Source organism: Cydia pomonella, chromosome 15 (genome assembly GCF_033807575.1).
Source record: "Cydia pomonella isolate Wapato2018A chromosome 15, ilCydPomo1, whole genome shotgun sequence".
NCBI lineage: Eukaryota > Metazoa > Arthropoda > Insecta > Lepidoptera > Tortricidae > Cydia > Cydia pomonella.
The window spans coordinates 8,919,397-8,942,855 of record NC_084717.1 but is presented as its reverse complement, the minus strand read 5'-3'; positions in this window follow the sequence as shown (position 1 = coordinate 8,942,855).

Here is a 23,459-nt window from a genome sequence, read left to right as displayed (position 1 = left end):
TTTACGGCCTTCGAGAGGCCCCACTCTAGCGTCTCCCAAGCGTCGGCGTCTTGTCAACCCTTGGCTGCTGCTCGACGCAACGTTGACGCAACTGCGCAGCGACGCCACTTTCCATAGCGTTGACGCTAATGCACAGCGACGTCATTTTCCATAGCGCTGACTAGTCGCCGGCGCTCAAAAGACGCTAGTGTGGGTGGCCCTACGTTGTAGGTGACATTACTCAGCACAAATACACTTTATTATTTTTTAAGTACACCAAAAGAGAAAAATGAATGTAAAAATGTGTGTAAATGTTGATTAACCTTGATATCGCTGGCGCTGCCAGAGTAGGTAAATAACTTAATAAAATGTCGTTTGAGTTTCAGTCACTTTACGAGTTGGAGCGCAGATATAAGATACGAAAATTACAGCTTGTGTGATATTTGTATTTGCTGGGAGTATACATCGAGTAAATGATTTTCGCTTTTCTGGGAATGAAATGAATCACAACACAAATACGTTAATCTGTTTTTAATTTACCTTCATATTCAGTAAAAAGTGAAATAACTTATTTGTGTGCAATTTTTAATGATTGTACAGTATTTTTTTACAGTTGACTATAGCGTATCGATATGAATCTTATACTTGAGTGGGAGCCCATACATGGCCCATACAAAAGTACGCAATTATAGTTTGGTATACAAATTCTTGATTCAACCATTACATTCGACGATTAGAAAAACACTATTATTTGAATTTGTAGTATGCCGTCATAATATATCTCGTGATTAGGTACTAATGATTCCATTAATGCTTTTAGGACTAAGTAAGTAAGGTTGCTTAAAACGTAGCTTTTACCCAATCTAATTTAACATTCATAAGTAGCTTTATTTGCCATTCATAAACGCATTGTAATAATAAACTATCTTTATCTGTAATTTTAAATTATATTCCACATACTTCATAACTATTATTGTTTTTGTCGATTCAATTTATCACACTCTTGTGGGACCAAGTGTATGTATACCTATACATAATCTAATACTAAGTCAGGTAACCAACTTAAAAATCGAAGGTGACTCATCAATTTAACACTTAATGATTTGGATGTTTTTTTTTAAATTAGGATTGATAGTTAGGTACGTGCGCGCGAAGACTGCTAGATTAAGTTCTAGTAAACATTTGTTTTTGCCACTGTATATGTACTTGATCACATATGTATATTTTATTTCAACTTCTAGCCGCCCACAAATAGACGTGCGCGCCGCGCCGGCGCCGCCGCGCCGCGCCGACTTCGGAACGCGCCGCCGCCGCCGAGACATTCTCTCGGCGCGCCGAAGATGGCCGAAGCGCGATAAATTAATCGAATTCAGCCGAGCTGGACCGAGCGTTCACGAACGTGTGGCTGGCGGGGAAGAGCGGGGCGCGGGGAGGGTAAAGACGCGAGCTTTTTTCTCACCGTGTTGTCATCAGCGTTGCCAGATCGTCCTAAAAGGGACGGTTTTCCGTCCTTTTTAATGCCACACCGTCCCTTTCCCGCCCCTTCCAAGCTACCGTCCCTTTTGGGAATCAAGTGCCTAAAATAATTAATTTCAAAGTGACGAACGACAATTTACTTTGCTACATGGTCAATAAATATCTTCCATCCACGGCGAATATCGAATGTGTAGCATTGGCTTATATATAGTTTTATAAAGCTTCATTTCTCACTTTGTAGTAGCCTATAGTGTTTGACAGGTGTACCAACATCAGAAATTATTTTTATTCATAATAATTACGAGTCATGTAAAGAACACACACAGTAGTTAGTAAGTGCCTAATAAAAGTTTTCATTCGGTCATACGCAATTATTTTTCTTTAATTTAGTACCTACTGCTGGATAGCTGCTAGATTTTTTTTATTAAAAAAAAATACCCACGCCGGCGCGGCGCCACCACGCCGACCCCGACAGGTCGGCGCGCCGCCGCTGGGTAACAGTAGCGCGGCGCGCACGTCTACCCACAAATCAAAACTTAGTTAAACAAATTCAATGGAACAAAGTATTTTTATAGGCTTCTGGGTTTAATTAAATCTTAAGAATCCTTTTAAACCAGGCTAGCATCGTAATTACATTAATCAAATCAGTTCAATATCCTCCAGGTAATGCGCAATACGATGTGTTAATAGTTCCATTAGACAGCCTAGGCATCAAGGTGTTATGGCCACCATTTAAGCCTCAAATTACCTGAAAGGACAACAACTATCCTTATCTTACATACTGTAGCTGCAAGATGAGTAAGTAAGACAAACCAAGTCGAAATTAGTTTAAAGTAATCGAAACATCAGAAGCAAATGCAGTATCCCTTTCCAGCCTGCCTTAAATTCAGACTGTGGGAGTAGGAGGAAAGATACTTTAACCCCTATTAACTCACATTGCAATCTGAAAGCCATCTGGGAAATTATCTTAAAGCTATTTCAATGGATTAAGCATTAATAGCCGTGCATAAACCGATGAGTAAATAGTTCCTGGCCGACGATAATCGATTAAACGCAAATAATTATCGAGATAATTGTCCGGGCAAATTAATGGAAACTGCAAATATTGCATTACGTTCTCGGTAAAATGCAAGTAGTTATCGTTGACTTTATCACTTTCGCGAGCCAAACAAATGTAACTTTTATTTAGTTGGTATAAGGTTGCTGCTTTCAATGATTTTGTATTGTATGTAAGGCAACTTCGCTAATTAACAGTTAAGGGACCATTTGCATATATATTTAAGTTGATCTGAATAAACTTGCTGTACATACGCCATTCAAAATTGTATATTGTTACTAATATTACAAAATTGCGAAAGTATATCCACCTCAATGTATATCCACCTCAATTGTTGTTTACTCTGAGAGTACGTCTGAATGTCTGTCAAGATAGAAGTGTATCTGTCTGTCTATCTTTTACCTCTTCACGCTTAAACGGCTGAACCGATTTAGATAAAATTTGTAATGGAGATAGTTTAAACCTCGAGGAAGGACATAGTCAGGCCAAGCTAATTTGGCAGCGATTTTGATAGCCCAGCCGGTGCAATGGTAAGTAAACGTCATAATTTCATATATAGAAGAATAACGTTTAAAATAACGCTTGCACAGACTGTGATATCAAAACCACTGCCAACTTAGCTTGGTCTGACTATAGGATTGTTTTCTTCATCATCATCATCATTCCACGTTGGCGAAGTCGCGGGTAGAAGTTAGTTTGTACATAAAACAAAGATTAACTTCCACTTGAGACAATTTTGGTCGGCATTGTTGCGATCGTTGTTCATGTATCGCCATTGCCAGGTGGCGACATTTCGAAACTTTTAAATGGAAGCCTCCGTAATTAATTCTTGTTTTTAATTTGAGTACTTGATTTATATTCACTACAAAAATCACCCGTATTCGTATTGTTATAAAATGTATATTGCTATCAAACGAAGCCGTCCCGTCCTAGTCCCGTGGTAACTCATTAAAAATGTATACCAAAGAACCCTAGTATTTGGTGAATGTAATTATAAATTCTGCTGAAATGTTGGAGCCGTGATTTCACTTCCGCGGTACTGTTTAACGTAACTCGTGAAATATGAAAAAGGTTATGATATAAATAGCTGCATAAACATTGTACCAGGAGTTTGTTCGAAATTTAATACAAAGTAAAATCAAGGGTCATACATAGGTCAGAGCAGAGTAAATATATATATTTTTATTCGACTAACAAGTAAAATAAATGTTTTCGGAGGATAACCTTTTGATCGACGACAACTGATTGATGTACTCTCAGGTCTATCCGTTCCTTCTGTTGTCCAACGTACAGCTGTAAAAAAGGGTATACTAATGTATTGCAGAAAGTTTTTTAACATATCTTTTATAGGCGGCAAAAGTAATATTCTGCTGAATAATATGCTGCAAAATGTATTTTAAGCGTAGTAATGCCAAGTCATAGTTATACAAAATTATAATTCTACTAAAAGTGTTTCTGCGATACATGTTATGCGAAGCGTATTTCTGACAAACAAAATTAAGTAGGTATGCCAGATGAGGGTAACCAAAACTTCAGTAAAAGGACGTGTATTACTTATAACAGAGAGAATCATTTGTTGTGGGAACAAAGAAAATCGACTAAAAATAAAGTTGGAGGAGGCTAGCCCAGCGATGAGTTAGATATATTAATGTCGATAATTTAAAAAATATGGGGTCATACGCACACAAAATAAAAAATCTGTAGGTATAATTTGTTCCCAAAAGTTAGAAAGACATAGAGGAGACCTCTGTAAAGTAACCTTTTGTCCTTGAGAAAATATAAGACAAATTAAAACGCAATGGAAAATGTTGCCACGCAAACATACTCACTGCAGTATTGTAAATATAAGACTAGATAAAGAAATCAACCCTTTTCAAGCAGACCTTATCGAGGTCCACGCTCGCATCCACTCGCAAACAAATTGCATTGAGATTGGCTTCCAGAGTGCGCTTCCACTGAGAACCTAGCGAATGTGCTGAGTAGGTACAGTCGACTTGAATAATACTTTTTTATTTGCCTAATTTAGTGCCCACTACTCCCACTGTTCGGCAAAGGCCTCCTCTCGTTTCCTACACTTGACATTGAATAAAACTAAAAAGGTAAAGCATAATATTACACAAAGAAAATCTAAAACGTGAAAAGTAGTTCAATACACTTTTGTAGCAGCTAATTTGACAGCTAAAGTAGATAATTTTTCATCACTTACTACATAACATAATACGCGCAAATAGCATATTTCAGCTGTTGGGGCGGCAATATTTTGCTCAACTTTACGCTCTCTTAGTATTCCATTGTCAAATGTCTATGATATAATTTAAATAAAAGAAAATGTAAAAGCTGTTCCCATTCAGAAATACATATAGGTATAATGTATATTAGGTACTTAGTATTAATCCTAAACACTGGTTTAGCAGAAATAGTTAGGTGTGGAATAGAAACGTAACACACATTTCGACAATAAAACATTGTTACAAATTTTGCCTATTATTATATATTTTCAAAACACGATCCCCCTTCTTCAGCACTTGAAAAGAAAAAGCTCCAAATAACTTTTGTGTGATCTTAAACTCAAGCGCGAAATGAAGTAGGTTTTTAATTTCATAATCTTGAAAGTTTTTAGGATTATTGTTTTAAGAATCTCTTTGGGGCTAATTTGTCTTTATACATTTAAAACCTAAAAAAATACTTTTAACATTAAGTACAAACATTTTTTCAATTCTAATGCTCTGAAAAAGGGTCGTTGTTGTTCTAAAAAGTGTGCAGAAAATGATACGTTTCTGCTCTAGAGCACTGTACTTTCTAAGTACGTTTTTTTCTCTTTTTTACGATAAGCAATTAATATTTTGGTATTTATTAAATGGATTTGTTGTACAATTTATATTGTGATAATCAACTCCCCGTTACATAAATAACGATATTTTTTTACCTTAATTGTTAATTGTAAGTACCCTCTAGTAATACTACAAAAGTTTATACTTATCCGTGTTTTTTGATCTTTCCTCGTATTCGGAAAGAGAAATAGAGCGTTTAACTCGGGTGAAAGGCACCATTTCAGTCTCGGACTATTGGCGCTCTCACTGCGATCAAGCACCAAGCTACCACGACAGAAATAGATGTCTTTCATACCTTGGTTAACAATCTACTGTTTATTGATAACATTGTCGTCTGTATCCGTACTCAACTGTACTTGCCCTACATCCAAGCCCAAGTAATAAGTATGTTGCCATTGACATCAAGAAGTACCCTGCCATTCGAAAATCATTACGGTTCTTATCCTGAGGGATCCTCGGGGAGCTTGGAACAAGTCACGGCAACTGACATTACCAGTATGTGGAATTGCGTAGTTGTAACAATGTAAAGAGTGTACCAATTGATATTTTGCATTTTAAGCTTAAAATTAAAAGTGCCACGAGTTCTGGAGGCTGTGTAACGATGAAGATAGTTTATTTTTCAAGTAGGCATATTACAATGCGCTTATGAACGTCAAATAAAGCTACGCCGCCTCTAACCCTACACCTCTGACCCGAGAAGATAAATCCGTCCTAAATAAAATTGTAAGAGGGTATCCTAATATGGGAACGACAAGAAACTCGGCGGGACACATCTTTTCAAAGCATTGCAATTACATCTCATAACTAACATGCGTTAAATATAAAAATATAATTTAAATTTACATGGTATTAAAAAAATACATAAAATAACATACAGCAAGTGCTTTCTTACAGAAATTGCAAATTCAAAATACAAATACGTTTATTATATCACTTTTTACAGCAGTTCATATGTACAAATATGAATTAGGTAGGTAAGCAGTCCATCTTCGGTGCAAGATGTAGATAATTTGATGCACTAGATCGCTAATGCAGGGCATTATCATTGCCAAACATCCCATCCCAGTAGAAAAAACAAACATGTTCTTAATGTTCCAATGTGGATATAAAACACAAGTCATTAATTATTACTACCATACCATAAGTATCTACCAATTTTTTAACAGCTTAACAAAAAGTGATGTCTTTAATATAGAACAACAAAGACTGTAAAATATATACTTTTGAGCGCGAATTTTAGAAATTTATATATATTTGGAAAAGTTATCCGGAATATCAGATACTTCTGGCGCGTTGTTTCATCCGCTACTTTTGATGCTGACTGTACCTCCATACTTTATAATTTTAAAGTCTATGCAGAGTCTAAGACGTATTTTAATTTACTTAAATGTTTCGAGGACGGTCTCGAAGAAAGACTATCGACTTGACCCTTTTTGGTTCTAGATGTTTCGTTTTTCAAATGGCGATATTCTGACTAATGACTGGATAAAATCCTTAAACCAACGACCACAATAAACGAAATGAAACGTCGCATGTAATTTAAAAACTTGCGCGACTCCTATTTAATAGGTAATGTACAAAATTTGTTAAGCTTCAAATCGGTATTTGAGACATACTTTATAGAATTATTAGGACTTAAAGCCTGTGATTCCTGCAGTAGGTCCATTCTAAGTAGGTCCAGCTTTCCGAATAACCCCTCGTTTTTTGTTTGCGAATTAGTAGTGCATAATTTGCATACGCAGACATAGTTTATTGGAATAAGTAAAACAACAATTGGTCCCGCGGGTCGACAATCATACAAGTGGTACTGACACGCGCGCCCGCAGGTCACACAGAACTTTTACGTGCAGAAAGAGAACTGTGGGCACAGACTATACAGACACCGCATTATGTGATGTGTGCTTTCCATCAAGTGAGATTGTGGTCAAATGCTTACCTTTTCGTAATAAAAAAAAAAAGTAATGTTTACAAAGAGGCCACATAGGTGCATTTTTACTTATGTTGATGGATTCGAGCAGCACAACTGGCTTGTATTCTACAGAATTTTAAAACGGTCTAGGTACAGCCTTAGTATAAACTTTTATATGTTAATATTATTAATTTAGGTACATTTGAGTATTGGTCGTAATTGTGGGCATAACTGAAATAAGCGATGCGACCAAAAACCACCAGAGTTGAGAATAAGGTCATTAGATAGGTATCTCTATGTACTTCATTTCGTTCTATGGTGCCCAAGCGGAATTCCATTACAGAACTGAGATATTTGTATTTAAGTCAAAATATCATCACCCTTATTACCTCGGAAATAGAGTGCACCGCTGGGTAAGCGCAGCAAATGGTTTAGTAATGGTTCGCAGCAGTTCGCGAACATCTACCCTGCAGAAATAAATTTACTTACTTGGACTCTATTGCCTAGGTAATAAGGGTAATTTGACTAAAATCTCAGTACGGCAATTGAACTCCGCTAGGGACTTAGAAATACCTATTAAATGACCTAACTCTCATTTCTGTTAGTTTTTGGACCAGGCTCCATACAAAGATGCCCATGGTCTTTTGTACGGGACTGCTTAAAATCGGTGGTAATCTCGATTTTTTATGTGCTCCGTCTAGTACTTGAGGTAGTCTGTGACTGTGGATCACAATGTGGATGTGGATAATTGCGTGCGATTTACATAGCCGGAAATTATCTAAAATCCTAAAAGATTTAGATAATTTAGAGGCTTTAATAACATCGTATGAATCACGATGCTACTATTGCACCGTTACTGCTACAGCGTTGACGCTACACTAAATTTTCTTGATGAAATTAGTGACGAATTAGATTATATTATAGCAGTGTTTCTACTTGAAATAAAAGGCAAATTAAAATATTTTTATAAAAATATATCTACTTTGTTTCCTAATAGAATTGTTGGAACTGTCGAAAAACAGAAATACCTACTAGTAATAGTTCCAGGTTCCATTATGCACACTTTGTATTGTAAGATATTACTTACTACACGTGATTACCTATAACTAATACCAGGTATGTTAACAATTACTCAAAGCTATTATCTAACAATTTAAACGTAAACCGTAGCGCAATTCTCCACAGACTCACAATCGACAATTGCCACACTCCAGCGTCTTTGTGTCGTTTTAAACAGCTTCGTAAGAACTCGAGCATCCAAAACGAACTCGCTGGAGAACTATTCTATGGCAGGGTGCGGTAATAACAGCGATTACCGAGGCCACCCACTGTTGAGACCGACTGCTCTGTTAGTACGTCTGTGGTCAAAAGGACGGAGCTTAGTACAAAAGCACCCGACGTAGGCCCTTCTATACGATGATGGCTAAGTAAAGGACTCTTATAACTCGCCAAATTACTCCATTTTCAATTTATGGAGATTGAGTACTTAGTATTTTACCTGTAGGTATTTATTCGATTTCTACTTTACATATTACTATCGGACTTTTTTGTGAATACCGGTTATGAAATATCAAAATTATTAATTTAATATATTTATTTTTTGTTACAAAAAAAGTTACCTATGTAGAATTTAGATTTTTTAGTTTGTATATTAATCAAGATGTGACAATTGTTTGTAGAGAACGAAACGAAACGCTGAGATAAACGTAAATAATGTATGGAAATGATAGTGTTTGATTTCGTTTTCTGCAAACGATTGTCATCTTGGCTAGGCCCCCAGTATTCAACATTTCTATCTACCTGGTAATAACAAAATCAATCAAGCCAGCCAAATTGATATGATCCTCAGGGCCTATCAAGGACTAAATAAACACACTAACATTTATCTCTAAAAACATTACCATCAATTTTTTGGTCGGGTAAAAATCGCAAACCACGTAAGAATCCGCGGGGCCATGCGGGCGGCGGTTAGACCACCCGACCGTGGGAGCGAAAAACCGTAATTTTCAATCTATATGACCTCCTCAGTCTGCTTTGCAATATTTGTACATTTATATTTCTCGATTTTTTTCCAAGTTGCTATTTTCCACAACTTTGCGGGAATATAATTTTAACATTTTCTTTGCTGTTCCACTCGTTGAATAAACTGAACGAAAAAGTTACTTGTATTGTAGCAATTTCAAACTGGAAACAGAAGTTATTATTTTCATTTCTTATTAGGTTAATTTATAGATATATTTATTTTAGTGCGATTGAGACATTTCACAATGTATTGAATGCCTGACTTAAATACATTCTTAACTGTGAGTTTACTTACTGACTGAGGGCATTGTATGTGATTGATTTCGGTCAAAAACCGTAATGCAAATAATCCGACGGCGCATTGCAATTTGGCTGTTAATACTATAATTAAAATACCGAATACATAATATTTTTTTCCGACCTGTAAACTTGTAAATACAAGATGTCGTCAGTTAAGAGTGTAAACCTGCCACATCCATTTTTGATAACAGAGAAATTGGTACCTATTGTTATAGACATTAAAGTTAAAAATTAATACATTTCAAAAATGGATTTAGCAGGTTTACACTCTTAACCGACGAGTGTATTTTGCACAGCCCCTAAAATATGTTAAAAACCTGTTAAAGAAAGATCAAACAAAATTAATGTCACACATATAAAATTGCGTATATTTTTAAAACATTTCTGTTATATACGTGCGGTTGTAAAGTTGGCATGTCCCGGAGGATCTTGTTATGATATGTACAGTGTTTGCTCGGGACCAATTTAAATGTTTGCTAATCCCTTTACAACGCCCTGCAGGGTACTTGTTTGTGTCTTTAGGTTTGAATGTGACGCGCAGGACAATGCTCAAAACGTTCAAAATATTTACAGAGCACTCGAATATGTGCAAATGAGATATTTCTACAGGTTAACAATTTTATGCTAAGGACATCTTTTGCTGTTTCGCAATGTAAAGTCAGGCCAGCGATTAATGAGTTTTTTTTTTGTTATAGGTGTTTAATAATGTTCTAAACTAAGAGTAGGCTAACCTTCCGGTTCTTCCCACTTGGGAATGTGGCGTATTCTGCTCCGCATTACAAAAAGGTTTTATTTATGATTTAGTTGTCTAACATTATTTTGTATTTAGTTTTAGCACCATGTCAAATTAAATAGAATAATTTGAAATGTATGAGGTTACCATAGCAGTCTGATAAACATCTTCGTAACACCATCATGACCTGCAAATTGTGATTCTTTTAAATATATTTTATGTGCTTCGTTTACCAACTGTTTCAATAAATATCGCGAGTTCAAGCACCGACATTATGAGGGACCATTTTTTTCTAATTCTTAATTATTTGCACATTGTAGGTAATTTTGACAGAAGTAAATATATTTTTCCTCAGTCACCGATTGATCACAAACGCTGTAAAGATTTCGAAACGTTGGGATGTATTATAAATTTACTAGCGTCAGACCACGATAAGTTGGCAGCGATTTTGATAGCCTAGGCCCTAGGGAGTGCAAGTGTTATTTTAAAGGTCCAACTTCTATGAAATTATGACGTTTACTTAACATTTGCACAGGCTGGGCTATCAAAATCGCTGCTAACTTAGCTTGGTCTGACTTTATAAGCGATATAGTCCGTCTGAATAGTTTTATTACATCTATTATTATCGCAGTAATCGTAGACTTCCAAAGAAACCTGTTGCAACCAAACCGATTTTTTTGAAAGCAACCGATTGAGAACTTACAAATAGGTATCGTTAAGAATCGAGAGCAGGAGGCGAATTCGAACTTACACTTGATAATAAAACAATATCTAAATATGATGTCAGTTACGCCATTTTTTGTTTGAAGAAACGTCACTTTTGACACTGACATATCTAATCCATATCATATCTTTAGCAAATGTTTGATATATCTTAAAGTTCGAATAGGGCCGTTAGTTATAGTTCGCTCGTACTTGTCCGTACATGTATTAGCGCGAGCGAGACGCATAGGCGAATGATAACTAACTGACATCATTCCGATCTCGTTTTGAGGCGTCTATGTAGCTACAGCCGACATGGTTTGATATTTTAAAAGGATATCTTAAATCGAATTTCATGTTTATATGTAATACTCGTAGATTATTAGATGTTCTCAGATTACAATCTTACTAAGTTTTTAGCTTAAAATGTTTGGACCGTAGGCCTGTATAACTCTCAGAAACCCTTCTTAACATCCTTGAATATTTTACGACGGCCGTCTTTATTACGCTCTACTCGGGTTTTGAACAGTGAGATTTTTACAAACAACTTGTCTTCCAACATAGAAGGCCTATGTCCAGTGTCGTCCAGTAGTGAAAGTCTTTCGGCTAATATGATGTCTTCCAACCAGAGTCAAAATCTTTGTGATTTAGTCATCCGTGATTAAATTGAAATTAAATTCAAGCAACTAATTTCTTAAAGAATAAATCTTTATCGACTTGTACTGAATGAAACTAAAAAATCGCCAATCGACTAAATCCAATCATAATTATTTGATTTGATTGAAAAATCTCTATCAAATAAGTGTTATTACAAGGTGTATATTATTAATTATTGAAAATGCTTAGAAACTACATCAATTTGTCAAAATTGTATGCAACCCGACAACTATAAATGCACAAATAAAGGTATTGATTAATTTATTTATTGACATAGTATGTAAACAAATGTCACTCTAAAATAAGTAGCTACGGAAAAACAAATGCTATTCTAAATAGGTATGTAATCAATTAATATTTTAATCACTTTTCAAGATCATGTCTGAGAATAAAAATCATTTTAAGATTTTTTCATATCAAAATTAATTTGATTGATAAGTTCATGGTTGGATTCGTTACCCATTATCAATCTTAGTTTCAATCAAAAATCAATAGAATATTTGGGTCGATGTTAGATGCTCTATAGAGCACACTTTAAGAAGAAAAAATAGGAAAGAAACTACATTTATATGTAGTCCAAAATGAAGACAAAAATACATACATAACCATTTAGCATTAGACATATTTTGCCTTGAAATAAATTCTTACGAAGATTTATGGCAAGTTAACATATAACATCAGACTTGAAACAAGTTAAAAGAAATTCGGCTCTTTGAAAATTTTGCGCGGAACCGCACACTACAATTATTTCTTTGTCGCGTTTGCCCTCCACTCATTCGATAATAATAGTCACCTATAAGTAAGTCCCATGAATAACACTATGAGATGTGTGAATAACCTATGCCTATGCCTCTTCAATCACACGCACCCACAACATATTTCACAGCATTTACTACTCTTAACAACTAGACACTCATTAAGGTGCCGGCGTCTTTATCATGCGACAATTAGTCTATCATCAATCTTTGGCATACAATGATCCCCTAACTAAGCGTTGACGACACAGAGTGAGTCCGTGGATGGTCTATCTCCGGTCAGGGGTCGACGACATTCTCTCTAGGTGACTCGTGTCCTTTACTACCAAAAAATATTAAACTCGTGTAGAATAAACTGGAAGAAGTGCTCTCGTTCATGGTTTGCCAGCTTGTGTGCCTACAGATATAACCGACGGAGGGCATTTGCGCTACATATCTATTCTCTCACCGAGAATATTTCAAATCAAAATCGAAAGAACATGCATTTTTTACCTAAGTCCAAAACTAATGATTATTTATCATTAGTATCACCCTTTTTTAGTTCAAATAATTTTGAATTGATAGATGACAGCAAATATCACAAGTATAATATAGGTAAAACGCCTTTTAAATTTAATATGTTGTACTAAAGAACTGAACAATTTAAGACTTATTTCAACACTACAGCTTTTAATCTTTTAACGGTCAATGTTAAAGGTTTCTGTTTAAAAAAAACGGGATTCCGGTAACATATTTAAGCTATATTTTGCGTAGAAAATTGTAAATGCCACACAGAAAACAGAATGATCACAAATACGACAAACACTTGATTTATAACATTCGAATGTTAACTGAACAAACTAACAAACAACATCACTCGTTATGGCTGCCGTATTCCCAAGTGGTATTTTATCTCCTCTAGAAAGATCAATCTGGCCAATCTAGGCTAGGGCACTGCGTCTAGATTTAGCGGATAGTTGCCTGACTGATGTGCCCTTTTACGAACTGCCAACCTTTATCCGGCAAAATTAATTTACTTCGTTCGAACATTCTGTCTATAGGTACAATAATGTACTTGTGCGCCATTTGTGATTTATTACTTTAACGTGCTTTAACGTTCCGCCTTTTTCCAAGAGTCGGAGTTAATATCACTTGTTTATTTTATCGGAATAATTCTTTCATTTTGCGTTACCTCGGAAACCTAGCATAATTTAATAATGTATTCAAATTAGTATTGAACAAAGGCTAAAAATACTGAAAATAACTTTTAAATGTTACCTTTGTGGCCATTAAAGATTCATGTTATACTGTAGTACTATTAAAAATTATTATTTCTAGTAAAGTTCTTTCTCAGAAAGTTCACGATAATATCAGTCTTACGTACGTGTCAATCAAAATAATCAAATCAAACATCGTATGTCGGTCACATTAGTTAGAGACATCGGGAACAAAATTCTAACCTTAATTTCATCAACAACTATAACTTGTTGATGTAGATATAAACCGTGTTCCGTGGATCGAGTGACGGTTATTCAAGATAAAAATTGTAACACACTTGTATACTTATTATTGGCGACAAATAACCATAATCCATAAAATTGGTAGATAATATCGTGCTACAAATTGCTTACGATAAACCATTGTACTGAACACAAAAAAAGAACAGATTAATTACAAGCAAGATGCGCAAAAATCCCGATCGCGCCATAGACGGTGGCATCGATAAAATATCGATTGAGTGCGTAATCGCCGCATGAATATTTATTGTTAATTTGTAAGCTCGCCCGATAGTCCCAAGGCGTACAGAAAGCGATATTTTATAATTTCGACGGTATTGTATCAATGTAAATGGTCCCCCTGTTAGCCATTCGACTTGTACGAGTCTCGATTATGGCATTAATGGTCACGATTCGTGAACTTTATCGATGTGATAATGTATTGAGTTGTGCTCGAAGGATGCGAAATAAAAATTACTGAGTTTATTTTGGTCATGAATTTTTTTATATGTCAACAACATTTCATATTTAAACATTCTGTAGGCTTTAAACAAATTTGTTACCAGTTACCAATCACTTTTCCGAAACCGACCGAAACTGAAGTAATCCGCCTAGTTACCCTATAGCTTAGTCAATCAGTAATGGCTTGCGACAGATGGAAGTCCTTTTCGTAAAAATAATAAGACGTTTGCCATAGTACAGTCAGCATCAAAAGTAGCGGATCAAATAACGCTTCATAAGTATCTTTAACAAAAAGTGATGTCTTTAATATATGTAGAACAACAAAGACTGTAAAGGATATAATTTGGAACGCGAATTCGTAATGGCCTCCTGAAGCACTGGTCCGCCATAAACGTTAGCCTCAATAATTAATTTAATTTAATATATTGAATTAAACATGATCTATTTATTAATTTCAAAATCGATTGAAATTTTATTTATTTATTTTAAATATTGTAATTTTAATTAAAAGTTTTTATAATTTACTGTTGATATGGTTCACATGATTGAATTTTAATGTTGATGTAATTTAGTTACAAGTCGTATACATTATATGGATTCCGTATTAACCGCGATATATGAATTTTATTTCATTTTTAGGGTTCCGTAGCCAAATGGCATAAAACGGAACCCTTATAGATTCGTCATGTCCGTCTGTCTGTCCGTTTATGTCACAGCCACTTTTTTCCGAAACTGTAAGAACTATACTGTTCAAACTTGGTAAGTAGATATGTATTCTATGAACCGCATTAAGATTGTCACACAAAAATAGAAAAAAAAAACAATAAATTTTGGGGGTTCCCCATTCTTAGAACTAAAACTTAAAAAATTTTTTTTCATCAAACCCATACATACATACATGTGAGGTATACGTCTTCGAAAATTATATTGAGGTTTCTAATATCATTTTTTTCTAAACTGAATAGTTTGCGCGAGAGACACTTCCAAAGTGGTAAAATGTGCCTGAAGTAAACACAAAGACAGCTGGATATAGACTGATTTATTATTTTTAAAAACCTACCCACACCAATACATATTTATGAATATACTACATCTCCCTCTTAATGAATTGTTGAAGTAATCCAATTATTACAAGTTTTAACCGATTTGGATTACAGTAATTATGCTAAGTCCTTACAGTATATAATTATAGCTAGTACATTTCATGAAGAGCCTTGATTTTCACTTTTATTATTATGTTATCAAAGTCTAATTTCGCTAGACAGCTTACCTTCGTGAGATGCAGTATCTATAATCTTAATCTTACATATTGGCCGTACAGTTATGAACATAACATACTAATTTATAATGTTTATCCTTCCTATCCTTATGAATTATTGTTTTGATCATACGTATGCCTAAACTTAATTGCAAACTTGTGTTAAAATAACAAAGCACGGAATAAATGAAATGAAATTAAACAGATATTTTTAAATTTGCTTGTATCAGGTCCAACTTAACATTAAGATTATTTGTTTAGGTACATAGTTTAACTATTACATGCAATAATCGTTCATATATAAAAGTTCTCATATACATAAGGTTTATTTTTGCTAACACGAGGAACTGCAATTACGATATACATGATTGACATAGGTAAATATGTAATATACCTATTTTATATATATTTACAATGGGTTATTATTGCTTTAACTTTTTTCTGGCCTCTATAGCAGCAGCCCTCGGCAAGCGTTGATAGCTATTTTCATTACGCCCTGAGACAACAGGCTGACCGGTCTGAGAACGCGTATCCTGAACCGCGGTGTCGGGGGCCGTATCGAGTGACTCTCCTACGTCATCGTAAACCCTGTCATCGCTTGAACACCCTGCATCTTCACCGTCCAATATCTCGTGATGAGATGATGCGTGAGATGCAATCTCGGGTTCCAGCTTAATCAGATGCCGCCTATTTCTTCGGTAACGCTTGCCTGAGGCATCCGTTACGAAGTACGATCGCGGCTGTGACGCCCGGCCCGTGACCCGCGCCGCGCGCCTCCGGCCGCCACTGCCGTCTAGTGCGATGACGTCATCACCCGGCTGTAGCTCCGGCAGCGCTCGCGCCCGCTCGTCGTGCCATTGTTTACTCCGCGCCTGATTACGCACTATGTTATCATAATCGACCGTGTTGTCCCTATCCGGTACTAATTTATCCTCATGAATTGGTAATCGCGTATTTAATCTCCTGCCCATTAGCAGTTGTGCAGGACTAGCGATTCCATCCCGCGGCGTGGCTCTAAAATTCAATAAACCTAAATAAAAGTCTGAACCCGTGTCCAATGATTTTTTTAAGATCATTTTCATTGTCCTTACCGCTCGTTCGCTGCGACCGTTTGATTGAGCGTAGTTGGGAGATGACGTGGAGTGCCTAAAGTCCCAGACTTCTGCAAATTTCTTGAATTCCCTCGACGCATAGGCTGGGCCGTTATCTGAAATGAGCTCCACTGGAATTCCGTGTCGGGCAAATTGATCCTTTAGTGCTAGCACTACAGCGGCTGAATTTATAGATCTTAAGGGACATACCTCGACAAAGTTTGAAAAGTAGTCGACTAAGAGCAAGTAGTTTTTACTCTTGTACTCAAAAATATCCGAACCAACTTTGGCCCATGGTATGCCCGGTATGAGGTGCGGCACCATCGGCTCCCGCTGTGGCGCGGGCGCGTGCTGCGCGCAGGTGCGGCAGCGGCGCACGGCGCGCTCGACGTCACGCGACATGCCCGGCCACCACATTACCTCCCTGGCGCGCCGCTTGCACCGGTCTATGCCGAGGTGGCCTTCGTGCACCCGCGATACCATCTCTGTTCGGAGTCCGGTCGGAATATACACCAGATTATTCTTGAATAAGACGCCGTCTGTGTATTCAAAGCATTCCCTGCCGTCCCATAGTGCTCGCACACATTCATCAGACTCGTGTTTTGAGGTTGGCCACCCGTTTTTGATGTAATTTATTAAAACTTGACATACCTTGTCCTTGCAAGTGACTTGTCTTATTGTATCCATCTTGTTATCACTTATGCGCACCGACCGCAACAGGAAACAGGTTTGATCGTCAACTTCCTGTGAGATCTTATCGGTCATTAAGTCTGGAAGGGCCGCACGTGACAAAGTATCCGCGATGAACATGTACTTTCCGGGTTTGTATACAACAGAAAAATCATACCTCTGAACACGCAACATCATACGCTGCAACCGAGCCGGTACAGCGTCCAGGGATTTCTTAAACAGCGCTTCCAAGGGTTTGTGGTCCGTTTCAACTACCACGTCTGATTTCCCGTATACATACTGATGGAACCTCTCGAGAGCAAAAACAATCGCCAACATCTCCTTCTCGATCTGCGCGTAGCGTTGCTGCGTGTCGGTGAGCGTGGCAGAAGCAAACTCTACCGGACGCTCCTGTTGCAGGACAACAGCTCCTAGGGCCTGGCTACTCGCATCTACGGAAAGCACGCAGGGACGATCCGGCGCGAACAGCGCCAGCACCGGCGCTTCACACAGCGCCTGCTTCAACGCGCGCACCACGTGCTCCTCGCACTCGCCCCAGCACCACTCACTGTCTTTTTTAAGGAGGTTTCTAAGTGGAGCTACTTGTTCCGAATAACATGGAATGAACTTGGCAACATAATTGATCATACCTAGAAACCTTTCTAGAGAGTGCCTGTCACTAGGGCTCGGCATTTCTTTAATAGCCTTTAATTTTTTGTCATCGATTTTAACCCCTTCCGAATTAAAAGTATGACCTAAATATGTTACCTCACTCACACAAAATTCACACTTTTCCTTATTAAATTTTATACCTACTTGTCTCGCTCTTTCAAGCAAACTTCGTAACCGACTGTCATGCTCTTCCTCCGTGGCTCCCCAGACGATAACGTCATCGACGAACGAATCGACACCTTCGAGGTCTTCCAGCAGCTGTCTTATTTTACTATGAAACACCTCAGAAGCCGAATTAATTCCATATGGTAAACGTAAAAATTGATACCTACCATATGGCGTGCCAAATGTGCACAGATCGGCACTGTCATCGTCTAACTGGATCATCCAGAACCCGGACCTGGCATCTAACTTACTGAAGTAACGCGCTCCCTTTAACTTTGTCGCTATCTCTGTTACGGTAGGCAACGGGTAGTGCTGACGACGTATAACGCGGTTCAATGGTCGTGGATCGAGGCACACTTGAAAACTCCCATCTTTTTTAGCAACCATAACTATAGCATTTACCCACGAGGTGGGGTGCGTAACCTTACGTATGACACCTAAACTCTCCATGCGAGTCAACTCGGTCAACAGCTGATCCCTGACACCTAACGGTATTTTGCGTACAGGACAAATGCATGGACACGCGTCGCTTTCAATAGGTATCTTATACTGACCTGGAAGTTTACCTAGGCCACTGAACAAATCAGTAAAGTCGTCAACGTTTAGCGAATAGACACGTTTTACTAGGCCTAATTCTCTCAGAGCGTATTTTCCAAGAATACTTTGATATTCCCCCTCCGCTATAATAAATTTCAACATAAATTCCTGTTGTTTGTATATGCATTTAATAATACACGAGCCTATAAAGGGAATATAATTGCGACAATATGATTGTGCTTTTATATTGTCGGCGCTTATATCCGAGAGACTAAAGCCTAATTTCACAAAATTAGATTTAGATATTACATTGAGATCTGCACCAGTGTCCAGTTTAAATTTATGTCTTAGTAATCTATCTGAACAAAGTAACGGTAATGATTCATACCACTCAGAGTCCTCAATGTGATCGACGTTTTTGATAGTGTCCAAATAATACAGGTCGTCGCTATCCTCCTGTAGTTGATACACTTTGTTCGATTTACGCGCTGGACACACTTTTTTAAAATGACCTCTGTTTCCGCACAAAAAACACTTAACACTTTTAGCCGCGCAACGAGCCCCGCCGTCACAATAGCTTTCAGCACACGATGCACATAATCGCTCCCGAGCGCTCCCGGCCGCTCCCGCGCCGCCGGCTGCCGCGCCAGCGCCGCCGACGCCGCCGCCGGACGCGCGCGCGCCGCCCCCGCGGACTCCGCGCCAGCCACGACGCACCGACCCACGCCCACAGCCCGAGCGATTCCTCAACGCATCTACCGACATACTCACTGACTTCTTCTTCACGCCTTCGATCTCCCGGTTCTCTTTACTCGTTATTTCACCAGACTGACATATTCGTATAGCTTTTTCTAATGTCAACCCGTCTGTGCGCAAGAGTCTATCCCGTACTACGCTATCCTTAATCCCGCACACGATGCGATCGCGTAGCAAGCCATCTTCGAGTTTATCAAACTCGCACTGTTGACTAATGATTCTCAAAGCGGTTACATATTCATCGATGCCTTCACCCGGCTCTTGACTGCGTGTGAAAAACTTAAATCGCAGCATAATAACATTTGTTTTTGTGCCAAAATGCTGATCAAACTTTTCAATCAACTTATCAATGTCGTCGCGATCCTCCTCTTTATCAAACTTGAACGTTGTGTACACGTCGTATCCCTCGGACCCGATAAGATTTATTAATAAACTCGCTTGTACATCCGAAGTTTCCTTGTATACACCAGATGCCTTTAAAAACACTTTAAACTGCTTTAACCATTTGCGCCATGAATCAGCACGATTCGCCGGGCCGCCTTCTAAAGCTAATTCCGTAGGAGGACGCGCGTGCTCCATTGTTAAAAACACGTATTTACTAACAGTGCACTTGTATTAATGTTAAAAGTTCACCGCACGACACTTAATAATGTAATTTATTCGATATTTCCGAGCACCGCTGCCACCATGAAGTAAACACAAAGACAGCTGGATATAGACTGATTTATTATTTTTAAAAACCTACCCACACCAATACATATTTATGAATATACTACAGTGCCCTCCCCCTGTCACTTCTAAAATAACAGAATAATAAAACTAAAAAAAAATTATGATATACATTACCATGCAAACTTCCACCGAAAATTGGTTTGAACGAGATCTAGTGAGTAACTTTTTTTAATACGTCATAAATGGTACGGAACCCTTCATGGGCGAGTCCGACTTGCACTTGGCCGCTTTTTTATTATTTTATTCAGCGGTGCGAGCTTGAACAGATCTTCGATAATCCTTGTTAAACCACATCAGTTTCCGAAGTAAGCTCCTTCATTGGTTTATAATTAAATCCTCAAAATAAACTTCAAAACAAACCACTTCCATTTAATTACAGCGTTTGACATAGATACCCCATAAACGAAGAACAATTAGTATTAACAAGAATACAATTTATTATCTTAGGTACGTGGGAGCTTCAAAGCAGCTAAATAACAACCCTTCATTAATGGACCAAGACAAGCGGTGTAGGTGGGTCTCACAGACCACTTATCTACTAGACGCGCCGGGCTTGCAAGTTAGGCACTGTAAACTGTAAAGATGACATTCGGGTGGCAGACACTAAAGCCGCAACAGTGAATCAGGTTCATCTGCCACTGAATCCTTAAGAGGATATACCGCGGCCGCGCGAAATCGCCTTTTCATACAAACGTAATCCTCATTTTCCTCTCTGGATAAGTATTAACATTATTGAAAATATTTTGACGCAGTTTGTTGTATATCAACCACAGCGGTGCTCCTATGTTTTTTTTTCGAATCTTTAATTATTATAAGAGATAGGATTTAAAAAAATGTATGTAATCTGTTTTTTGCTCCTAATTTTTACACAAATAAAAAAAATCTAAAAAAGACAAACATAGGCATCAAGGGCATATCTGGAACATGTTAACTTTATGAAGACAAGATTTATATACGATTTTTTTGTATTTAAAGATGCATTAGATTTTTGATATGTAAAATAAGGAAACTATAAGTCTATTTACTGCTGTTTAATTTACTGATTAGTGTTAATGAATGACTTTTAATATTTAAAAATTTCCTTAATGTCAATATCCAAAGAGAAAAATGGGGACTACGTTTGTACGAAGCGGGCGTACTGTATCCTCTGAAGCCTAATAAAGTATCAGCCATAATAATATCAAGAATATTACCCACACAAAACCCCACAACGATACAAAATTCCACAATTCTGCGGAGCGTATTCGGGGAGACTGACTGATCGCCGCCGTTCGATAAGTTGGCCAAGGCAATGCTAGAGAGTGTGGAAAAGGATCTGTCAGCTCCAAGCCAATAACTGGCAGGAACTTGTGCCATGTGCAGTACTTGTACATCAAGCAGAGGCGGACTCTTGTTTCGGGGACTAAAACCCCTTTTGAATTATTACTGTGAGCCATACCGTTATGATAAAACAGAATAGAGTGCGCAGTCTATAGGAGGTAATCTGTGTTCGGTCGACTCAGCTCGATTGTCGGGAACAAGTTATCGATGCCGATTGATTAGAGAGCGAGATCAAAGATGTTCTTCCGCGTGGTTGAGTTCGTCTGGATATGTGGACTCTTTATATTTGGCGTATTTCTTTGTAATAAACGCACTACTATCTCCTGGTCTATCGTTTAACGGTGGGGGTTGATAAGAAGATCGTTGTGGTTAAAAATAAAGCCTCCTAAGAGCTCAGGCAACTTTAGTTCATTCAAATTAAATTAAAAATATATATATTTCAAGAAATCGGCATTAAAAGAGAAGCAGTAATGATCCACACACACACAGCCTGTAATGTGGGAATCTCAGGGAAATATTGAAATGTTGCGGCTCTTATTTTAACAATATATATTATTGTTAAAACTACTATATTATTAGTTTTTATTATATAACTAACTATCTAATTACCTAAGTACAAAGACAAAAATCAGTCAGTCAGTTAAAAAGGTCTCAGTATAAGTTGTATGTAAGTGAACGTGTTTTGTGAAGTTATGTGTGTATGTATGTGAGTATGTATGTAATTTAGAACTGTCTTTTATTTATATAAGAGTTTAAAACTCGAATTGACGTTACGTGTTAAGTATCCGAGGATCAAACAATTATCAGTCCATTCTGCTGCCAGAACTATTATTTATTCCGTGCTTCTACTAGAAAATCACAGCGAAAATTCTTTACGGACCAGGCCGCGTAGCCAACGTACAAATCGCTTACGTTCCGTAGCGATCGAAACGCAACTGTCACTGTCGCACTAATATGGAAGACGGATAGAGAGACACAAAGCGATTCGTTGTCGAAGCGATAGCGATTGTCACCTTGGCTAGGCCGGCTGAGATAAGTAGTAGATATTAGGGCCAAAATACTTTTTGATGCCTAAAAACTGGTCCCTCCGAAAGAATAATTAATTTTATGGGATATCAATACAAAATTGCGCAAAAAGTATACTTATATCGAAATATAACATTATTTTCTAACGCAGAAAACAAGATTTGATCGGGAAAATATGTTATTTTTCCTAAAATTGCGGTAACAACGTTGTAATTTTTGGTAACGCAGTCGTTCTTAGTACAAAATATTGCTGTCCTTGAGCACTGTGTCAAGATGTACTTAGCTATTTCTCCCAATATTTCCTAGGTGGCGTTGAATCTTAAATGTCCCTATGAAAATGTAACCTTTGAACCTTATTACAACGCCAATAGATATTTTTTACATTAAATATTTCATGGAATAAAAAATTATTTAGTCTGTGTCCCCAACAAAGAACAAAATCGTAACTACCTTGCATTGCTATATGAAAATAAACCTTAAAGTGAGTGTGTTACATTTTATATGACTTCATTTCGTTCGACTTATTGTAACTATTAGAACGAATGATAGCAACTGCGCGGGGGGGAGACCGCTAGCCGGATCAGTCGCGTCACAGTCGTTGAGAGAGGTTCGTGTATTTATTGCGTGGCCGCTGAGTTACCGCTGTCGAAAGGTACGTACTGACGATATTTTACATTATTGTTATTTTAATACGCAGTTAGTCATGCTTTGTTTCTGTCAGTGTTAGAATATTTGCATTTTGTTATTCTTTTCAGTGAATATTTACAACGCAGTCAAATATTTACAACTGCGTAACTGCTACACTGCGTTACTAGAAAAAAGTAACGCAGTTGTTGTAAAGGTAGCGCAGTTGCGTTTTTTATTATTTTTAATGT